This window comes from Ptychodera flava, chromosome 14, assembly GCF_041260155.1.
Source record: "Ptychodera flava strain L36383 chromosome 14, AS_Pfla_20210202, whole genome shotgun sequence".
NCBI lineage: Eukaryota > Metazoa > Hemichordata > Enteropneusta > Ptychoderidae > Ptychodera > Ptychodera flava.
This window is the reverse complement of record NC_091941.1, coordinates 35,749,505-35,774,449: the sequence shown is the minus strand read 5'-3', so window position 1 is coordinate 35,774,449 and position 24,945 is coordinate 35,749,505. Positions and strand designations below refer to the sequence as shown.

Genomic DNA, 24,945 nt, shown 5'->3' with positions numbered 1-24,945 from the left:
GTTAATAATACCTGTATACAAACCCCTTCAATGAGTACATTCCCACCAATGTGTTTAAGTTGGGAAGTAAAATCACAAAAGAATGCTAAAAGATACAGCTAGTGGTGTTTAATGATCTTGGAGTAAGAAACGTTTTTACATCAACACGATTGTAATTGGATTTTGATATCTTTTAAATTTCTCAAAAGTATTAGGTGCCAGATAGTTGAATGTTGCAATAATACAAATTACTCATACAAACACGTGTGTAATGTAAAAAAACAGATGAGATTACATTTGTAGGTTAAATCGGCATTACTTTCTTCATCAAATTATCCCAAATTAGTTCCAATCGTGTGACATCTAAAAATTTATCGGAAACCCAAATCTTATATTTCCCCAAAGAGTTAACATTGGCATGGAAGCCATTTTGAATTCCAAATATCGATAATTGTTATATAATTCGTTTCCCTAGTACCCAACTTTGTACGATGATCCTGAATTTTATTCATGATTTGGTTACAGAATGGTTGAAAGTTTCTTTGAGGAAATTTTGAGTATACATTTAAGTCTTTCACTTTCGAGGTGCAAGGGTACTGCCGTAAACATCCTTACCTGGCAGCTGTCTAATTTGGTCCCTAAGGACTTGATCAATTGTGGTCAGTGACACCGAGGCACCAAAAGTAACCCCATGATCCTTGATTTCTACCTTCTTCAGCTCTGTTATACGGGATGGTACGATATAAACTGGATAATACTGATTCTTGAATTTCACCTCAACGCCTGAAATATGGAGATATGGTGTCCATATAAATTACCATAGCACAAATTTATTGGAACGTAAGGGCACATACCATTGACTACCAATCTGGTGGTTAATAGATCATAAGGTACATATATATTTGTGCCTCTAATGTTGATGACCTATAATTCTGATCAGAATGATTGAGGCTAAAATTACAGATACAAATGTATGGGTATGTTCATATCCAGATACATCTCTTTCAGGTCTTATCTCTTCTTACTTGTCAAAATTGTCTCATCGGTAACTCTCAACCTGGTTAACACCATTGATGTACAGGTGTATATTGCCTTCCTTAAATCCAAATCTCGGTATTGCCTTACCTACTTCAGTATTGCCGTTCACAATTTTGGCATGAGGATATTGACTTTTCCAATCTAAAAGCTCACTGAGAGTGCTTGGTCGTAGCCACTTCACTCTGTCACTACAGAACTGTATACTTTTGTTGTACTTGTCTGTGTTCTAACAGAAAAACAAACAAAGTGTGAAATGAAACTGTCTTCATTGACAACATTGACAGAAAATATACAAATTATACTGTACTACACTATGCTATACAATATATACAAAATTCAATGTGACACGATAGATACTCCATGTCAAGTTTAGTTGACATGCAATCCTTGTACCATTTACTCCCTTTTAATTATTTCATTTTAACACAAAACACATTTCTCATCAGTTTATTTGTCAACGAATAAATTCAAATAATCAAACTTACAAGTCATTCTGTCACACAGAATGACCTTTTTCACTTTTTAACAGAACCCTTTTTAAATGCACGGTACTTTTTAAATCTCGTGAATTTTCAATTGTAAAAATCAGCCTATCTGTACTTGGTATTGCATCAGGTTGCAAAATTTCAATAAATAACAATAAAAATAATAATAATGTGATAATAATAATAAATAATATTGATAATAATACAGATACTTGATATCATCATAATTCAAACAAATCTGAATAAGAACAGAAAATCCACATACCAAGTATAAAAGCAATCTAGCAAAGGGTTCTGAAAAAGGTTTTATCGAAGACAATGAAACATAATCAAAACTTAATCTTGCTGGTTTTGTCATCTTTACAAACACGGTACAGAAGATTATCAAAAGGAACCTACAAACTGTAATACCCAAGTCATTAGATGGACACTTTTTTGAAACTGCATGCAGACATACACAGATCTACACATATAGAAGCCATATAGAAGAGATATTGTGACGACTCCAACAGCCTCCTATGCAACATGCCATAACAAAGAGATGAAACAAAAGGAAAAGATACTTAACAATTGAAAGTTGACACTTACCATGAGTTCTGGAGGGAATATAGGTTCTTGTGACGGGTCCAGGGGTACAAATTCACTTGATTCAAACAGCTCTTTGGACATCTGGATTTTAGGAATAAAAATAGACCATTGTTGATTCCTAAAGAATTTTCATTTCAGCAATAGGGTTGTTCAGAGATTGCATACCATAACAGAGACATTGGCAATAAATTGTGCCTATGACCCAAGAGATATATTTGAGGACTCTAGATCGATTTGGTTATGATAAAGGTCATGATGTATATTTTGATGTAATGATATATTCGACACAGAAATACTTTTCCCTGTTGCATGAACCCTATAAGACTTTGAGCGTGAACTGCTCATTGAAATAAAATTATATTTCAACAAAAATCATTTTTACCTTCCGTTCACAATACTGAGAACATACGCCAGAGTTGACTGACGTTTAAAGAAGAACCTTCCACATCCAACCTCTTCAGATTTGCTGTTAAAATTGGCATCTAATAATGTGATAAAAATTTGCAACTAATAATGAAAATTTACGGAAATTTTGTTTTAAATCTTACCCTTTCTTCCTGCACAATACCTATATCGTTTCTACAGCATCCACTTCCATTATTTGAAAGGCAGCAGTATTCCTGTCAATTAAGTAATTAATGTCATAAATTAAGTTGCCTACGGTACGTAAACATACGTGATGTACAAAATATGTAGATAATGTCTTGAGAACTTGGCATAAAAATGTTTTTCTCTTGAAAACTGAGTTTGTATGAAGCACATTTTACTGTTGAGTTGGAAATAAACATTTACATCACCAAAGCTTTTACTAGTATTTGTATATGTGGTCCTGCATAAAAGCCGACTTAATTCATTCCTATAGCACTTCAATACATAACTTCCTATCGCAAACACAATAAAGCTCAGGAAACAAGCAATTAACTTATACAAACACTGCAATAAAATAAACAATGCTAGAAAATAGCAAGTGAATATTCACTACCTAAACTTTTAAAAATAGTTCACTTCTATTGTTTATATGAAATTACACTTTATGAAAAATCCTCATAGGCAAACTAATACGTGTCACATATAAACAAAGTGGACAGGCCACAGGAATGGCAAACTTGAATATGTAAAAATTTTGCACTCTATATAGCAACATGTATATACAAGAGAAATTTATGATCACCTTGGTAAATGTTTTATATCCTTCCAGTATTGGTCTATACCCGGTGCAGCGACATAGATTACCCTCAAAGGCACTTGTCAGATCTTCATAGGATGGCTGTGGGTTGTTTCTCAGTAGTGTGTACATCGACATAACGATACCAGGTGTGCAAAACCCACACTGTGAACCATGAGCCTTGGCAATTCTCTCCTGCATGCATGAGGTTTTATAACAAAAGTGATATCAAGTACAGAAACAGTTGGATATTTGACTACAACCGACCAATCTCAAAGATTCCTGGAAGAAAGGACCCTGTGTTGGCAAATTTGGTCCTAGGTCTTATTTGGTGGAAACAGAAGATGGGAGATTGTACAGACGTAACAGGAAGTTCATTCGTAATGTACAAGAACCAACTACTGAGTATTATGCAACAGAGATGCCATACCTGAAATGTAACCAACTCAACCTATCACTTCTCAAGCAGCGCCTGTTAGTATGAATACCAAGCCAATTGAGTCTGTTACAGTCAAAGCAGGGAAAGATGTTCCGAAGAAACAGATGATTACTCCTTCAAAACAGTCTAACTTTGTTCCAGTCAGACCCACCAGAACCAGAAAGAAGATCAAGCCGGCAGCCTAATATAAAGATTTTGCGATGGCTTAGTGCACTCATTTCATACACTGTTTAGTTGACGTTGTATCTATATGAAGTCAGATGATACGCGATTATCGTTCATAAATTGTTTCACACGTAACATTTTAATTCTGATGTTGAGAACATGAACTCTGTTAAGACTAAAAAAAAACATAAGCAACTGACATTTCCATAGAAAGACTGATTCAGTTCTACAAAAACATAGAGCCAATGTCCCTGAAGCTACTATAGACGTCGATGGTATAGAGGACACACAGCATAATACCAGATATAGTGAATGCAGAGGTCCATCGGCAATAAAGGTGTATTCTCACGGCTGATGAATTGTTTCAAGACCCCTATATACACAGATATCCATCAATAGCAAGCATAGAAAACTGCCATCTATGTCTATAGTGTCTTGGCCATCTGTCTCTCACACTAAGTGCATACTTATCACGGTGCTATGCAGATAAGAATGGACAGTGACATTGATCTAAATGTTATCACACTTGTGTAATTGGTTTGCAAAGTTGTTTCAAAATTTACTACTGTATAGGTAGTTGTAGTTAAGTTGCGGCAAACAACAGACGGATGGTGGCGTTGTATCACAGTAGGCTTCCCCTGTAATTGTTGATAGAGCAATAAAGCTTGTCTGCCAGTAGGAACTGGATAGTGTTTGTATGTGTAGGGTACAGATTTCCTGACTTTCCATCCCAGTACATTCCAATAACTTTCTCACAATCAGCTTCTGGTGTATATACCCCTTTTCCCGCGGATCATGTTTTTTGCCAGAGAACTTCTTGCAATGCTGAAGGCAACAAGACTCCCTGGTGTGTTTTTGTTGGTGCATAAAAGCTCTTTGATTTTCACCGCAATTATAACAAATCACCGCAACTTCTGATGCAAGTTTTGAAACAACTTTACAAACCAATTACACATGTATGATAACATTGAGATCAATTTCACTGTTTACTCTTATCTGCATAGTAGTGTAAGGCGGTCGAGTTTTTATCACGATTTCAATATATCATACTAAAATAAACCCTACGAACCTGTATACCAAATATCAAAGTTGTTAGATAAGCAGATTTTGAGAGACAACTTTTTTGACCAAAAATCGCAAAAATTGCCCAAAAATACAAATTTGCAGATCTCATCATAGTTTCAATATGTCACATTAATCCCTTGAAACCTGTATACAAAATTCTAAGGTATCAGAGGGCAGTTTTTGAGAAAACATTTTTTTAACCAAAATGGCAAAATACAAAATTGTAGATTTCTTCTTCATTTGAAAATATCATAATATGATAATCCCTATGAGCTTGTATACCAAATATCAAAGCTATAAGACAAGCGGTTTTTGTGAAAAGAAATTGTTGACCAAAAGTGACAAAAGTTACCTTAAAAATTCAAATTTGCATCTTTCTGTACAATTTGAAGAAATCTAAGTTAGGTCATCCCTAGAGACCTGTATACCAAATACAAAAGCTTTCTGACTAGTGGTTGTGAAGAAGAAGATTTTTACCAAAAAGGCTTTTTTGAGCTAATTTGCATACTGTCAACAATATCAAAAAATAACGTCAAAGACACTGTGCTCATATTCGGTTCGAATGGTCTATTCTAGAATTATTTAAACCAGAAAAACAAGAATGAAAAAAGCAAAAGTGGTCTGCAACTTAGGTACAGGAGGTCAACTTTAGGGACATTCATAACAACTTCTATAGCAATGGGACAAGCAGATCCTACATTCATAAGCAAATATCGATAAATAATCAGCTGGAGAAGGCTTGACAAAAAAAGGTGGGAGAGTGAGGAAAAATAATGTACAAAGGATCAGGTAAAAAAATGACACTACCTCATCAATCTTCTAGACCTCCTCCAAGTGGATATCAAATGTTATACCCCTTCACAGTTAACAGGTTTAGAATTACATATGGTACTTTGCAAATTTGACTATCATAGAACGTTCACTTACCTGTACAGGGTGTAGTTTGGTCTTTGTGCTGCCAATGCCTTCCACTGTGGTTACTGCTAGTCCATGCATGGAGCAAACTGGTGCCAAGCAAGCATTTACCGAGAAATGACTGGAAAAAGGAAACAGGTACAATACACAAGGCATCAACTCAAACTTATAATACACAAAACAGATCTAAAATGTTCACACTTTGATTTGATTTTCATACTGCCATTTCATTACATTTCTATATTTAATAGCTTCTACTTTCTTCCTTTGAACATTTCTGTTGACACATTGACCACATCAAAGTTATGAATGATAAGAAATATGGCATTATCATCATTTTTGGGGTCAGATTGATTTAAGCTATAATATATAATGTGCAACAAAAACATTTTTCATTATCATACACACGATGGTCACATATTTGATAGCAAAACTTGGGAATACGATACCTGAATAAAGTTCTAGTATAGTCACTTTGAAGTATGCATCCTCTGTAATTGAATTACACCAATTTTACTTTTTACGACAGTTTAGTCATTTTAAGTTTTCACTACATGTATGTTTCCTTTCTGTTGTTGTAATCATTTATGGCCTTTTCATAATATATTTTGTCCTGACCATAAAGGCCTACCCAATATAAAGGTCAATCATGTAACATCAATACCTCACCATTTGAACAATAAATAACTCAAGATTATATCATACCAGTATATTGATGGCGCAAATGTAGTCATCTGATTGGTCGAGACGTGCAAAGAAGTGTGGTATATTGGCGATATACAACAGTTGGCACATACGCCAGCTTTCGGCAAGAGCATAAATCCTTTTCTGAGATTCCATTCTATTCCAAAACTTCAATATACTGTTATGATATAATAGCAATAAATCACACCCAGCGATGGTATACCACTCGATTTTGACCAGTTCACTTCATATATGCACGAGTGATACCGAGAGCATATTTGAAGTAAACTCGTCAAAATCGAGTGGTATAACGTCGCTGGGTGAGCTTTTTTATTGCTTAATTATACTACAGCTTTGTCATTGCCAGTGAATTTTGTAACTGCCATCCCCTCATTATCACTGATAATGTATCTGATCTTCAGTATTCACAGTTGGCCAAGATGTATTCTACATCACTACAAATTCACTGGCATTGCCAAAACTTTCAAATAATAGCAATAATTTACCTCCTCCCTTCCCGTAATGGACTAAAGCAAACTTTAATACCCCATTATTTTGTGTACGATTTACTTTCGTCCATTGTAGTCCGGGGGGACATTATTGAGCAAATACTACCCTAATCGCATGTCTGACAAACAAAGAAAAGAGATAAATATACCATATCTGCCATCTATTCAGTCAAATACCCATACTATAATGGAGAGGAAAACCAGGCTGAGACATTTTCTAGAATTATATTATATGACACTTTAAAGTTAACCTTTAAAATATATGTCGAACAAGTCTACGGCTAGAGATTTATTTTGATTGTTAAACTTTATTGCAGCTCCATGAACCGACAGATGAAAATTTTATAAGCAGGGACGGCGATGTAATAACAGGATAATTTTTTCAAGTTCTATTTTAGCATGTTTAGTATAATTTTTGAAGTTCGATGTGTAATCGCGATAGCGATGCTTTGCGTTACTGTATTGTATGGATTCAACAGTACGCGCGCGGTCGTTCTGAAACGCTGTTTTTAGAGTTTGAGTTGAACCCGGACCGAGTGTCTGAACCCTCGTTCCAACTTTGGTCCTAAAGAACAAAATTCTCCACATTTATTTAACTGACCACATTATAATGAAGTTATAAACTGTGAGCTCGGGTATTAGTTGCGGATACAAGATCTCTTGGCTGAAAAAGAGCATAATTATTCGGGTGAATTAATAACTTCGCGTCGATCAGTGACAATTCCCTGCGCAGTATGCTAATTTCCACCCAAGAGCACCAAATACCCTGTATGTGTGTGCGTGTGTGTGTTTAGGGTATGTGTGTTTTTGTGTGTAAAACGTGTGCATTATGTGCATTTTGGCATTTTTTGGACATCACTTGTCCAAACGTTCCCTGAATCAACAACGGATAGAATTGTCCCTTACCATACTTCTTTTGTGTGATTGTCGAATTTGGAAACCATTATAGTACAGGCTCCGCAACCACCCTCAGCGCAGCCTAGTTTTGCACCAGTTAGTCTCACTGATGATACAATTAAGGAAGCACAACTGCTGTTTCTCTGTTGTTCATTCAGATTCAGTTTGCGGTTTATCAGCTTATCAACTTGGGTCTGGCAAATGTGTAGGTATAATTCATAGCTATATGCATTGACATTTATATGTGTGTGTGTGTTTCCATGCAATATGTGTGTTGGCTTCTCGTTGTGCTGGTGTGTGTGTGTGTGTGTGTGTGCGTGTGTGTATGTATGTATTCAGAAACACACACATATGATTATTCTTTTACCTCTCTGAGATACCTACAGGATCGTTAAAGATAAAGGGTAGGCCCAATTAAAGATTCATGATTCAAGATTCGCGATCCATATGCTGCAGTTTAAGATAGAAACAGATTTTGATGCATTTTCACACAAATTATTTTATAGATCATGTACACCGAAATATCACCATAAGAAAATAAACGGCGTCTTTTATATGCATGAAGTGGTGGCCTGCGATACATGTATTTACTAATTCCACACAGAGGAGACCGAGGTCATTACAGTAAGGGACTCGATAGAAATTACAGGGAGGAAGGACGGTGTTTTTCAAAATGACTCGTTGCGTAAAATAGTGACCCTTCAAGAGTGTTTTTAATAAAAATGGTGACCATCCCCGATTTTTATGCGAAACTGAAAATGTTTACCGATTTACCTACCGGCCCAGTACTAAAATCAAGGTCAAAGGTCACTCTGGTAACATGGCATATTGCCAAAAAACTTCACTCTAATACTTATCCCTTTCCACTAAAAGTCAGACTTCTAGTTCTGTTGGCTAACCTAGATTTAGATGTGTGCATAATTAATGAGGTACAGGATGATGTTAGAGTCAGAGGTCAGAGGCAATCCTAAATTTTGGTGTGCAATTTGGTTCCATACCGGTAATTCTTCCATAGACACTAGCAGTTTTGTATAGGGTAAGATAAAGCCAAAGCTTAGATGCTGAGGTGTAGGGCAGTTCAAAGGTCGTAGAAAATTCTGAAAAAATACTTTAAAAATCTTCTTTTCATAATTGAAAAGGCCGTGACCTTGTAACTTGACACATAGGAACCTAGCCCTATGGTCTACAAATTTAATATGAATGAAGTCATTTTTTTAGTTAAATCCGAGACGGCCACGAGAAAGGATCTAAATAATATTGGATTGTGACTCATAGGGGAGGGTCACTGTTTGTTGCTCATGAAAATTTGGGAGGGTTGCTTTTTTCATGCAAACACTTTTCAAGGGCCACTATTTTGAAAAACACTCGCCCTCCTTCCCTATAATTTCTGTTCAGTTCCTTATCGTATAGACCTCTACGTGAAGAATTTTTAAACACAAGTATTGCAGGCCATCACTTCGTGCATGTTGAAGACGCCGTTGCAGTTCTGATGGTGAAATATCAGTGAAAATGATCGATAAAGTAAATTTGTGTGATAATGCATCTGTTTCTAGCTTAAACTGCAGCACGTGAACTTTGAATCGTAAATCTTGAATTTTGAATCATGAATTAGGCTTATCTAAAAATAAAGGCTTGTGTGCTAACACATATTGAATATGTTAGTCCACAGAGTTAGGCCCCTTTAAGTATGCAGCTGCCCCTTAGCCACTTACGCATTGCTGACTTAGATATATTGGTATTTACCCATCCTTCTATTGCACACGACACTTGACGTCACCAAGCCTTTGTTTCAGGCCCCTCTTTCCACTGGCAGGTTCTTTCGTTCTAGGCCATCTGGACCCCTTGTCACGCTATTACAACTTTCTGCCGTTTGTCTTTGTTTCAATATTAAACTACGTCCATAATGCCTTCGCAAAACACTCAAATAAGTCTTCATCCGGTGTATCACTGTACAGTCGTCAGAAAACTCATTGAAGATCATGGACATCAACCTACTCGAGCTTCACGCCGCACAGCAAGGTCTAACCTCTCCAGCGACGTCCGTCCATGGAAGTAAATTGCATCCATGGTCTGCCCATGTCCATGGTCGGTCATCCTAGCAACTCCGGCAAATTTAATAGTGTCGACGACCCAAGCATATCCCCATAATGGGGCAGACAGTCCATGTAGCCGACACTGGTAATGGTATGCTAATAATAAGCTTATGCAGAATGTTAGGACTTCAGACCTCGTCGGTCAACTTTCATCCATTTTCTAAAGCTTTCAACACTCAAATAGATGGTTGATGGCTCAACAAAACTGTTAAATCAAGGTTGACATATCATCTTGCGAACAAACTTACTCCCAACCTTTAACACGAGTAAGCCTAATTCAAGCGCCACGGGCCGCGTGCCACGTACCAAATTTCACAATGCACGTTCTGCAGTGTAAGCTAGAAAAGATGAATTTTTATTCCAATTTACTTTATCGATCCATCTACACTGATAAATCATGATTTGCGCCTTCAAACCGCATGAAATGGAAACCTGCGATATTTATGTTCACGAATTCTACTAGACTTGTTTTAAGTCGGTAAATTAAAAAAAAATAAACTCATTTGTAATAGTTTCTCTTGTGTCTCTCCTATTTCATACAAACCTATTCAGAATTCGGCAGCCCAAGCCAGGTTTTCCTTGTGATTTAACATGTTACCTTTCAGTCTGCGCAGTAGCGAGTTAGTTTCTGCCAGATTTTGGGTGAAACTCCCCTGTATAGCGTTCACTCCACTCACGCGAACACAAATCATCGTGTTCATGCCACTAGAACATTCACTAATCACAGACTAGAATCAAGTCAAGAATTCTACATGTACGGGCCTAGTCATGACAGTAAGGGACGGAAAAAATTACAGAGAGGGAGGGCCGGCGTTTTTTTAAAAGAATGCTGCGGGTAAAAAAGTGACCCTTCAAAAGTGTTTGCAAGGAAATAAGGGACCCTCCTCAATTTGTATGCCCAAAAACATCAACCGTCCTTGTAGTTGTCATAGTCAACATTAATAATGTATTATCTGACATAAAATCAATCATGGTCCTTCCACAACCGTGAATTAAGAAAGTTAAGGATGTGGCGCCTCATCCAACCAAATATAAAAGCTGTAGCACTTGTAGTTGTAGTTACTAATTTGTAGGCATACTTGTTATATCGAGGTCAAAGGTCATCATTGTCACGTTCCTTCCATAATGATTGCGCACCAAATAGCAGACCTCTAGCCCTATTGCCTAGTCCAATTAAGAGATGTGCATCATTATCGGTGCCAGAAGTGGTGCCATTACTTGTCTCCTGTCCATAAATATCTATTGTGTAGAACTTGTAGTCACTGATTTTAAAGGAAATTCGTTAAATCGAGGTCAAAGGTCGTCCTGATCATGTGACATTTTAGTAGAAGCTAAGCTCATATAGTCATCCCCGTCCATCAAATTCAGACCTCTACCTCTGTTGGCTAGCCTATAATTATAAATGTGCATGCTTAATGAAGTACAGGATTACCTGAGGGCAGCATGCGAAATTCACGATAACCTGATGGCCCGAGACCAGCTATTTGCATGCCGGACCAGTAACTCCTGAAAGATGTCCTGCTGTTCCTAAAAACCAAGGCCAATAACTTTCACTGTATGAAAAGTGTACCCAAACGTTTTGCTACTGTAAATGTCTTACAAAATTATTCAAAGATACGAAATTTACTCTTTCAAGAGATTTGCAAAATGTGAAATTCGCAAATAAAAACTGAACAGACTGATCAGTACTGCATCTGGGCGAAAGACCTTACCTCATGTTTTCTGGCGAGAGTAGTGGCGCTATTCAATATGCTCCCCATTTGTTAAACAAGTATTTGGTTTCCGCAGTCACGACGGCTCAGACACACCCACTTCACTTATAATTTTGTGTACATTGAAATATTGTCGCCAAATCATAAAAAAACTTTCAAACTTGTGAAATTGCTTGCGTTGAATACCAAGACTGAACAAAACTCAAACAAAACAAAGACTGAGAAAATTGATGCATATTTGACCAAGTTATGGCTATTCTTTTGAAGCGACTTGGATAAAGTCCCCTGGTTGTACAATTACTCTCATTTACAAAGTATCTAGCCACGGAGTCTCTTCTCTATTAGGGGGTTCAAGGTATGAACTTTTAAAAAACGTCGAAATATTGTTGAGTCGTCTATGGATTAAACGTAACTAATTATCACGAAATATTTACATACATTTTTTTAAACACATAGAAAATGAAAATCGGGGTTTTGAATTTTCAAATTATCAATATTTAGCCCCTAATCACATTCCAAATACGATGTCAGATTACTCAGTGCAACAGCAGTGCGATTACTACGCACTCAATAGGGGTCAAAATTTGGCAACTTTGACCCCCTAAATACCACTTTCGTCGTGTTAACAGTTTGAGGATAAACACAATAAAGCTTCAAAAGGCGTTGTACTATAAGATTTTGTAGTGCTCGTCATTTATGAAACGGCTTTGGGCGAAATTCACCACCCTATCCGAAAACTATCACTGTGAGTGTAGCTGTGTTGGACGTCGACCTTTGACAGAACTATCATTTCCTTGGAGCACGAGACAAATGGTGCAATCGACCCATGTTCCCGTGCATTTTCAGAGCAAACGAATCCTGCAGAAAGAGATGTGTTAGGCCCTTTTTGTACATGTTTTGAACATAGAAAAAAACAAAGAAAGCTTGTCGTCGCATTGTAGGGTCGCCATTTTGAATCGCCGTCTTTCACGATTGTGCAGATGACGGGAAGTTTTCTGCCGCACAAATGTTTCCCGATGAATGAGGATGTGACATCGACTGTCATCCTTCTTGTAATGTTTATTTCCCATATTTGGCACGAAAGCATAGTACACCTAATCAGATAGCCTGACTAGTCATTTCAATTTACTCGATCGGCGCGGCGATCGGCCGTCCGCGACATGTGACCGTTGGTGATCTCGTGAAAAGACCATGTCACTATAGCAAACTAAAATATTTATGTACTAAGCTTACAATGTTCTCGCGTGCGCTGCGCCCTGGGTGTACGTTCGCAGCAGAGGAAGCCCTTTCCTCACATCCTTACGGACATAAGATTTGCGAAGGTGTGAAAGACTGTTTGCCCGTATTAAGATAAGTCGTCGGCTGAACTTCGAAAAGCCGAAAAAGTCGAACGAGTTGGGCTAGGCGTACACGCCCACCTGTAACTTTTACTTGACTTTTATGTGGACAAAGGGGCCGATACGCAATGCAAGGCAGTGACGTAAGCTAACTTCAAGACCCAAAGAGTGATTTAACGTTTGGTTGTATGGACATGTCATAGGCCCTTTAATACACTACTTCAAACAGTCAAAAAGTACGCAGAATTCACTTATGCAGCCTTATTTCATGTTTCCGGTATTGTCTGATAAATATCAATGATTTTCAAGTCATCAGCAGTCATCGTAGGGACTTGATTACTAAGTTTGTAGTTCTGTTAAAAATTATAAAAAAACTATTCCACAAACCATTTTCATTAAATCATTCAGGGATCAATAACAAACAGGTCAAGTTGATCAGTCATAAGAATATTCAAAAGTTACTGGTGAATTTACTGGGCATCCAACATTCTGCGCTCCTTAAATAATGTCGTCTCAGACATTTGCGAAAAAAAGCAAAATGTAAGATATTTTTTCAATTATGTAAGTCCTATGAGCAGTTGTTGAAAAATTGTATTCAATTCGTTTATGTGAAAGTGGCCATACTGGTATAATGAACGAAAACGTCAGCAAGATATGCGTTATAAGGGAGACGAAACGATATGTCCAGACAGAGTTTCAGCGAGCGTGCGTGAATAACTGGCGTTGTATTTCAAGCTTACTTACAATGGTCAAAGTCACATATGCGTAATCAGTGTGCAGTGAAGAGGTCGATCGTGAAATAGTGAAGACTATCAGACAACAAAATTATCATGGTTATTCAGTAGTTGCTATATATTAATAATGCACAAACATTTTTAGAAAAGCTGATGTATAATTTTTATATTTTGCAGGCTGATTTTCTGTCCAACTCAGGGTATATAGTTCTAAGGGCAGGCTTAAATTTCAGTGACTAGTCACAAACACGAGTTCATATCCCAGAGCATCTTGATTAGACTAATCAGTGTACACAGATTAGTAAATCGAACGTCAATGTTTACCATCCGAGTGGCTAAGTCAGCGTCTACTTTTCGCCTATACTCTTAGACCAAAAACCTATCATATAATATGAAAAAGGATATGTCAAAATGCTTATTCACGGTCAAATAATAGGATAAAAAAATTGTCTTGGTTAAAAGTCAACACGAGGCAAGAGGGGAGGGGCTCAAAATCAAGGTACATATATATGACATACCCTTCCTATTGCAACCTCTCCCCTAAAAAGTATTGATCAAAGGATACATTTTGTCCTCAGATAAGTCAGCAGGGTCATCTCAGGGTCAGGATTGCTCTCAACAATCTGCAACAAAATAGGACACAATTAACCCTATCACCACTATAGTTTTACTAAAAGCTATTGATATCAATGTTGTATGTGTCAGGATCCTGCTACTGAGATTGGATAAATAGGTTAATGAATGCAATGCAGTTCATGTAGTCATTACAGGCTTTGATGACATGAGTGACAGAAAAATAGTGTCAATTACACTTTACTCACATTTGGTTACATTTTGGAGGCCAGATGAGTGTACGTGTGGTATTTAATAGCATCTATGGGCCTTCGCTTGAAATTTTCATAATGTTAAATGCATTTGAACATATTTTGATGCACCATCTATTGAAGTATGTAATGATTGGCAACTGTTGCAATGGACACACACGTAGACAACACCATGCTGCCTAGTACATTAAATTAGTGTTACGATCTACCTACCAAAGTAAAGATGTTCTCTCGTAATTTTGAATTGCATGGATTAAGTACTAATATTTTAATCCCTCAACTGTCTATGGTTGAACGATCGAAGAAAAAGGTAACACGTTAAAATGGGCATTCATCAGTATGCACTCTAACAAAACCCATGCAGGTTCATGAGTATGTGTATATTCAAGCAAACGAAAAGCTATAGTGTTCAGCTATCATGAGGGGATTGGCCGGCACAAACCATGTAGGTAGACTAATCCCCTGAGAGCGGAAAAATTCCGCACTGCCGAATTAACGGCTTAAAGGCCAGGGCCGGGTATAAATAGCTAGTTGCCCCCGTTGGAGTTATTTCATGCAAAGCGTGGCTTGGGTGGCGTCACGCACGATCGCTCCGTAAAAACCATGCCAAAATGGTCACAGGCGAAGAAATTTAGGCGTCCATGCACCTATACCTAACTACGAATGTCTAATGATTTAATGTATCGATAAAATTTTATGATTTGAGCATAAATAAGGCTGATTTTGATCGATGAAGGTATTTCTCTTTGTCTTCAACTAGCGTGGCAAGCGGCCATAACAAAGGTCTGCAAGCTGTCAATCAAAAAAGGACGCTACAGGTGTGAAGCGGTAAACGTTTGCGATGTCAACATGTTAGATACGGCAGCATTGTAATTAGATGGAGCGACCGCAGTGCAGACCCGCAAGCACAGGCGCTCTGTAACTTCGGAATCTACTAAATTTAAATTCTCTGTGTTGTAATCATGATATTATTCTTGTTCAAGAACATTGGCTGACCAAAGCAGAGCTTCCAATGCTTTCAAATATTCATGAGGACTTCGATGCCGTCGGAGTTACTGCCATCGATGATACATGTGGAATTCGTATTGGGCGTCCATTTGGTGGGGTTGCTATCATGTGGCGTAAGTCCATTGGTCAATTCGTCAATATCAAATTTGTAAATGACACAAGGCTCTTAGGCGCTGAGATATTAACTTCCTCAGGGAAACTTTTTGTCTTATGTACTTATCTTCCCACTTGTTCGAATGACAATTTTGACAGTTATATGCATTATCCGGCGAAAATCAATGACATTGTCTGTGAGATTGATACTGCAAATGTGATTATTTTAGGCGATTTTAATGCAAACCCAGGCACTTTATTTGCAAATGAGCTTTTTGACTTCTGTATTGATAATAATTTGCATGTTTCTGATGTCGAAAAGCTGGGTAGAAGCAGTGATAATTTTACTTTCATTAGTGAAGCTCATGGTAGCACTTGTTGGTTAGACCATATCTTGAGTACCCATGCAGTGCACAAGGCTATTTCTAGTATTCGCATTCTGTACGACTATGTTTCCTCGGATCATTTTCCGCTTTCCGTTAATATTGACATTGTAGATCTTGTTCATACTGATCCTCTTGGTCTTGATAACAACAATGTTAAGAAGAATTTTAATTGGAGCAAAGCGACTCCACAGAATTTGTCCACTTACAAGCACATTTCAGATCGGTTACTTCGTGTTATAGATATGCCAGTAGATGCTTTAAAGTGTCGTGACTGTAATTGTAAGAATATCGACCATATTGACGGTTTGCACTCTTTGTACGCTAATATTGTTACTAGTCTCACCACAGCAGCTCACAATAGTATTCCTACTACGCCTGCTGGAACGGGTTTCAACACAGTTCCAGGGTGGAATGAGCATGTGCGTAACTTTCATAATGCCGCTCGCGATGCGTTTAAATTATGGACCGCTAATGGTAGGCCAAGAACTGGTCCGCTGTTTGATCTCATGCGTAAAACTCGTGCTAAGTTTAAGTCTGTACTCAGGGCATGTAAATGGGATGAAGGTCAAGCTAAGGCGGATGCATTACCTAACAATTTGACGCAGGGAGGTTCGCCAAATTTTGGAAATCTGTTACCGCCACTCGGAGCTGTCCCCTTCCAACTAACGTAGGTGGTTGCTGTGGGCACGACAACATTGCTGACATGTGGAAAAATCACTATGATAAGCTGCTTAACTCAGTCTCTAACTACAATGACAAGCATTTTGTGTTGTCGTCATTGAAAGAAATTGATTTTCACAAAGATATGGTGGTTACTGTAGACGAAATTACTCGTTGTGTTAAAATGCTTGAAAAGGGAAAAGCAAGTGGTAAAGACGGCATTGCCGCAGAGCATTTGATTTATGCTAGCTCAATTTTATACATTCTATTGAGTTTGTGTTTTATTAGTGTCTTTATACATGGTTATTTACCCGACACATTTATGTATGCTACGATATGCCCTATTGTGAAAGATAAGTCAAAAGATCTTACATCCGTTGACAACTATAGGCCCATTGCAATTGTAACAGCTATTTCGAAGACTTTGGAATTATGTATCTTACACAGGATTGATTCATTTATAGAAACTAGTGCTCTTCAATTCGGCTTTAAAAGCAAACATTCTACTGACATGTGTATCTTTGTGCTTAAGGAAATTTCAGAAATGAACTTGTAACGAAGGTTAAAAAATTGCCTAGTGACCTTGAAAATTGTATTTTCGTTCAACTTGACAAATCTCTTTTCAAACACCATAGGGATGTGATCCTTGGATGCTGCTATTTCAGACCCGACAGTTTGTTAGATAAATTTGATGCCTTAGAGTCGTTATTAATCAATTTTTGTAATTTGTATCCAGAATCACTATTTATGTTGGATGGAGATTTTAATGCGCGTACAGGAACAAAAGATGACTACATTGCTGATGATTCTACGTGCTATCTGCCCTTTGATAACTTGCAATACATTTCAGATGATTTTAAAATGGATAGGAATTCGAAAGATGATGAGGTCAATGCAGCTGGGAGCGCTCTTTTGCAGTTGTGTAAATGCTTTGATATACATATTGCTAATGGTAGACTGTTCGATGACACAGCTGGCAACATTACATGTGTAACTGCTAACGGTTGCAGTATTGTTGATTACGTTATTTTGTCATCTGAGTTATTCAAGCACATGACGTATTTCAATATCATTCCCAGAGCTGAATCAGACCAATTTCCACTCGCCTGCAAACTGGTTTCGTCTTCTACTAATTTGCATAAGAATCAATCTTCACATTCCGCTAAAACTGAAAGCGCTGCGCGTTTCCTCTGGACAGACAGCTGTAAAGATTCATTTAATCAGAATATGCTGTCAAGAACTCCTCAGATATTGATCTCTGAGGCAAAGGATGCATTGCCGAATGTCAGTCTTGCCATTTCCAGATTAAATGATGCCTTGAAACTAGCTGGATCTGACGGTCAATGTAAAAACCGAGATTACAATCAAAGAGGTAGCCAACCTCCATGGTATGGGCAACGGTGCGTGGAGTTAAACGTTGTATGTATGAGAAACTCAAGTGTTTCAGAAATGTTGGTACAGGTGTGGCGTTACAGGAATATAAACAGACCAAGAAAGAATTTAGAAATACCTGTAGAGAAAGTAAGCTAAATTATCAAACAAGTATTAGAGCCCTATTAAATGAAGCATCGTCTAAAGGGCCTAACGACTTCCTGTCAGTACTTAAAAAAGTTGTCCATAAACGTGAAAGTGTGAGTAACGAAATAGATATCCAAGACGGGTACAACCATTTTCGTAACTTATTTAATAGGTCCTGTGATTGTGCTTCGAATAGCCATGATGCAAGCTCAATAGATGAGGAGATTAGTGCTTTCCTTGCCAATACTGACAGGCAAGTAGAGGAAGAAACCCCCGTCAGTGATCACAGTACACATATTAATTCTCCAATTACAGAACAGGAAATATTGCACAGTCTAAAAAACTTGAAAGAAGGGAAATCTCCGGGCCCGGATGGGATCCCAAATGAATTTTATAAGTACTCAGGACGTATAATACTCCCACTCTTGGTTGAGATCTTTAATTATATTTTTGATTCGGGTACATTTCCAACAGAATGGACCAGCGCCATCATAATACCACTTTTTAAAAAGGGTTTGAGAAGTGATGTAAACAATTACAGAGGGATTTCTCTCTTAAATTCATTAGGCAAAATTTTCACCACTGTTTTAAACAATCGTCTTACAAAATGGTCAGAGTCAAATAATGTAATTTCAGACTGTCAAGCTGGTTTCCGTAAAGGACATAGTACTTTTGATAACATTTTCGTACTTCATGCCATGATTCAAAAATATCTAAGCTACAGTCGGGGGAAATTTTATGCTTTGTTCGTCGATTTCTCAAAGGCTTTCGACAAGGTGGATCATTCACTTTTACTGTACAAATTAAAATCACTTGGTATTGATGGGAAAATGTATCGTGTTCTGTACTCTATTTATGGGAATGTTAAAGCATGTGTAAGGGCAAAAAATGTTACATCAGATTATTTTAACTGCCCTACAGGTGTACGACAAGGCTGTATTTTGAGTCCTTTATTGTTTTCTTTTTTCATTGAAGAACTGAATTGTGTGTTTTCCAAATCCAGTCGTATAGGCATTCAATTAACACAGGATATTTTTGACTTATTTGCTCTGTTATATGCAGACGACATTGTAATTTTTGCGGATTCCATTGGAAACTTACAATTTCTTATAAATATATTGAAAACGTTTTGTGAAAGGTGGAAAATGGAAGTGAACTTAGATAAGACCAAGATTATGATATTTCGTAAAGGTGGGAGAAGAGCAAAGGGAGAAAAATGGTATTTTGGGAGCACTATTATAGAAGTGGTAACATATTATAAGTATTTGGGGTTAGTATTCTCATCAAGAAACATATGGTCCAAAGCTGTCTGTACTTTAGCTGGGCAAGCTAGCAAAGCTATGTATAGCTTAATTGCGGCAAGCAGAAAAATTGGTAATTTTTCATTCAAATCCCATTTTAAAGTATTTGATTCTATGATTTTACCAATTTTAAGTTATGGAGCAGAAATATGGGGCTTCCAATATTTTGACGAAATTGAAAAGGTACAAAGAAAATGGTGCAGACATTTGCTTTCTGTATCTTCAAGTACTTGTGATGAGGCTGTCATTGGAGAATGTGGGCGTGTACCAATTTTTGTTACCACCTTACGCAGATGTATTTCGTACTGGCTCAAACTAGTAGAAATGCCACCTACCAGACTACCTCGACAAGCTTACAATATGCTCTTCAATTTAGACAACTTTGGCAGACACAATTGGGCGACATCCGTCAAAAATATTCTTCTTTCGTATGGGTTTGGTCACGCTTGGTATTTTCAAGAAGTTGGCAACAAGAAAGTGTTTCTGTCAAATTTTACCGTTAGAGTAACAGATGTTTGCAAACAAATTTGGTCTACCAACGTAACAAATAAACCAAAGTTACGCACTTATAACACCTTTAAGAGTCTGTTAGAACCAGAGAAATATCTTCTCTTAAGCTGCCACTGTAAATATATTCAGTCATTTGCAAGACTTAGAAGTTCATGTCATTCTTTAGCAATTTAGGAAGGGCGACATCTGGGATTTGACCCCATTCATAGACGATGCGGTATTTGTAAAACACAAGATATTGAAGATGAATACCATTTTTTACTAATATGTCCACTTTACGCAAGATTGAGGAATGAATATTTACTATCAGAGAGTTATGTTGTCCCAAACCTTTATAAATTCAAAAGACTTATGGATTCATCAGATACAGAAATTCTCACAAATGTGTGCAAATTTGTCCACAAAGCAATGGCACTGAGAAACGCAACTGCGAATTTATCGTAAGAGATTGTTACTGTTATATTTTTGTAATTTTGTATTTACGACTCAAAATTTAAGAATGCTCTGTATATATATGTTAATGTGGTTCTCCACTTGCATATGGAGGCCTTTAAACGCAATAAACGCATTATAAGCATTATAAGCTTAAGGAAATTATTGATTTTTATAAAAGGCAAAATTCGCCAGTTTTTCTGTGTTTCATGGATGCCACGAAAGCATTTGACAGGGTCAACCACTGGACTTTGTTTAGAAAATTGATCAGTCGCAACATTCCATTGTTTATTATTCGTATTTTGCAGTACTGGTATTATAGTAATCAGCTGTTTTACGTCCACTGGGCATCAGCTGATTCCAATCCTTTTCAAGTTTCTAATGGCGTACGACAAGGAAGTATTCTCTCACCAAAACGTTTTGCTATTTATGTAGACCAGTTAAGTAGTAAGCTACAGTCTGCTGGCGTAGGATGTTATTTAGCGAATCCATGCCGGAAAATGCCAAGAGAGTTTGACCGGTTAAGAAGGGCTTGACTACGCAGTTTCTGCGTAGTGAAGCTTCATTACGTATTCATGGTGACCCCTGGCCAGCTGTCAATAACTTTGGGGGCTTTTGTCTTTTGGCCTGCTTTGCATATGCGTCGTTGGACACGACCTGCCAATCACCCAGGTAGTCAATTAAACTATTAATTGACTGTTTACCGACCCAATTAACACTATCCAGCAGTATCAGTCATATTTTAATCGCGTGGCCCGGGTGGGCACAACGTAGGAACGCGTGTATTTCTATGTGTACGTTTCACTTGTGGTGTTGTTTGTACCATCGTGTGTTTGAAGTCTTTGTTTCACCTACAGCATTACCTTCAAGGTGACAGGCTTACTATTAATGTTCAGTATCATTGCACCGAGTTCTGCCATAGACTCTCGAGAGTCTATGGTTCTGCCCACGGTGAAAACCACCTGTTTTGCCTACTAATTACTGCCCGTCGCTGCCCGTCCTGAATGTAGCCTATCTATAGCTACAGTAATCACATAAATCATTTATCAGTTTTGATATATACTCCTAAATTGTAAGTTTGATCAAAATCGAGACCACATTCAAGGGCTATGCAGACTGTCCATGTACGCACACACAGTGACAAGAAGGCGGCAAACACCTACTCACCAAGCACATCGAATCGGCGAAAAGAAGCATAAAAAAAGCTAGGCTCATCGCCAAAACAAACGCGCCAAGCGCTAACAAAAACCCATACCAAGCGGCCCTTTTCATGAGGCCACCAAATACTCCAAAAAGGGAACTACCAAAAAATACGATAAAATGACATAGAACACACAAACACTTAAAAGAAATAACAAAAATCGTACACATATCAAACAACTGAAAACACAACATTAAATACAAAATAAACAATCACAGTAACGTAACAGAAAACATGGCCGTGGAAATAAATCAGCTATTTCCAAAGAAAAGCCGACAACAACATGAAATTCAACAACAACCTATCATCGCTCAAACTATGAAACTCCAAAAAATAGTACTAGGCAAAAGCCTTAAAATTCATTCGGACACCAACAACACAAACAGAATAAAATCACCTCAGGATTTCAACAAATAAAGTCGTATAATGTGACTACGCTACATCGTGAGACACAAACAATCGCAACAACACCAATTCAAAGAAAAGTCAAATTGGACTCCACGAACAACAAAAAAACAAAACTTGAAAGCAGTCTGAAGCTTCTAAACTCGCACTTCTAGAGATACCCTTTCAAACAAGGAAACAAAACATGTCGCGTGCCAAAAGAATCACGATAAACCAGCTTGCAAACATTGGACAAATTTTGGGAAAATAACCCTTCGACAAGGGTCGGTTTTTCGTTATTGTCAACACAAACGATTACGTACTCGAATGCGAAAGGCAATTACGTAACACTCAGTATTATACACAACAAGCCAGATCAAACAGTAAACAAGTAAACGAACTATTAATTAAAATGTACGAGAACAAGCACATCAACCAGGATACTTGTAAGTATCTTGATCGAATAAACATAAAATCCATACCCCGCAGTGGTTCTTATTGCCTAAAAATTCACAAACCTCCACAAAAATCTAAAAGACACACCAGTCAAAACAAAATTTACCGAAGTAAAGAAATATAGAACAAACAAACCGAACCACCAAACGAACTCACAACGTGACCAAAATTAATATACTTGCCTCGCTAATCGGAAAGCAAGACCACTCAAATGCATTAAAATAAATTTTCACAAACACAAACTAAGGAAAGAATCTACACTGCGACTGATGAGAAACCACACTCGTACTCGGGTTTCGAAACGCAAGCGTCAAAGGGCGACTCTATCAACTTTTGTAACAACATAGGTCCGGCTGCGTCTCGCCATAAGCTTTCCCACACAAACAAAACATTACCGTACACACTAATCCAAACTTCTCTACAAATATCCAAAGCGAAACAAACATTTCATTAACACAAACAATCGGATAAGAATGTAGGAACACATTTTCGAAACGAATCAAACACAAACTCGACACAAAAACATTTAGGATAGTTAGGTGGGGAGCCTGTTTCACATTTTTTACATCTCGCTATACTGGCAATGATTCTAAAAATAAAGTCATCTGCCACTTTTACTGTATACGCGGTTTGGCAAAACTCATCTCTTCAATCGAAAGTCGGGCGATTTCATGGTTCTTTGGGGCACTTAAGTGTACGTCGAGCTTAAGGAATGTAGTTACATTCGCGATGTTTTATTCGAAAATTATTTATTCCTTCAAGGGCAAATGCACATAATTTATGCTGTTGGAAATACTGGCCGCTCATAAACAAGACAATAAACTCAATATATGTGCATCTTTACTTATATTGTCAAAGTACCACCGACACCCACAAAAAACCAAATGGTTCAGTCCAGGTATTTGCAACTCTGCCATCCGACTGGTCACGTAGGTGGAGGGACGGTGGACTGGTCAACAGGAAATCAACCATAGGTGTCTTTGGCACGCGTATACGCCAGTCACCTAGGCGACGGTAATGTGCACCACTTATCACCATCGGGAAGGTACTCCTCCCCCATATACCACTGGTGATCCCACCCTCAAGGCACTGCGTCATTCGACAAGCATTGTTATTGTAATTTCCTGCATAAAATTAACAGCGAGGTCAACCGGTCAAACTCTCTTGGCATTTTCTCTCATGGTTACCATTCGAGACATCAACTATAAAGTAACCAACACATATGAAGTCTACCTGTCATACATTAATGCAGATTTTTGAAGACAATCCGATGAATGCTTATCGAGATTTTCACCACGTTTACACTTTTTCTGCTCAAAGGCACATTTTGTATTGCTAACTTCTTTTAGCAAACGTCCAATAACAATTAAGTATGTACCTACCACCTAAAAGTTGCTGGCACGCTTGGCCAGTGGAGATTTTGCGTGAGTTTCACATGCTTCAACATGCAGATCAATGTCACACAGTGTGTTGATTTGAGAATAGCTCAGCCTTTGTTGAATATTTAAACAATATGCAGAAAAATCCTTTCGGATTGCTTGCTGTTAGCATTGCTGTTTATATGAACTTGTTAAAGGTACAGGTTTTTTATCAACTTTATCTCTAAGCAAATTGAAGAATGCAAAGGAGAATGCACGACATTCACATAATCAGTCAATGTCAACAACCACCAATGCACCAATGCAACAACCCCTTTTGGTATAAGTTTTAAATGGAAAAAGTCCCTCGCCCTTTTACCTCTTCCTGAAGTACAATACATATATTATAGAGATTTTCTTAACACAGGGCGGCGATTTTTACACAGCGTGAATATTTTTTTACCACAGCGCGACGGTTTTTTATACAGCCCACATTTTTTTAACACAGCGCGGCGATTTTTTAACACAGCGCGGCGATTGTCGTTTTCGTCCACGGTGATAGAGAGGTTAAGATTGCATACGAGAACGTAACGTGAACGGATACGTCACCACTTTCTGCGCGCCTTTCCCGTAATTTGATTACGTCACACGTTCGCCTGTCGTCTGCCAGTCGTATTTTACGTGAAACAGGTAAGTTGCTCGTAAGTCAATTCCGAGATCATTTCATTTGTTTAGTTTGTCAGTAATGTAAATATTCATGGTTGTATCTCTTACTCTTGAATATATTTTATGTTTTCTTTTTGATAGTTGACTGATATTGATACATTTTACACAAAAAAGAATACAAAGTTATCACTTGTTGTCGTTGTAAATAAGGGCCGTGTGATGGCTTGTTTTCGGCTCGGTGGCCGAGCTGAGTGGTTTCTACCATGGACGTAACGATGTTGGTTACGCCCATCTTTCTAGCAACAGTGCCGCTTACATGGCACGGTATCTTTTTAGACCAATT

General features: G+C 37.8%; 1 pseudogene; it reads right to left on the bottom strand.

Annotated features, from left to right (window-relative positions):
* The window catches only part of LOC139150339 (xanthine dehydrogenase/oxidase-like), a 110,754-nt pseudogene that overhangs the window by 65,985 nt on the left and 19,824 nt on the right, over positions 1–24,945 (bottom strand).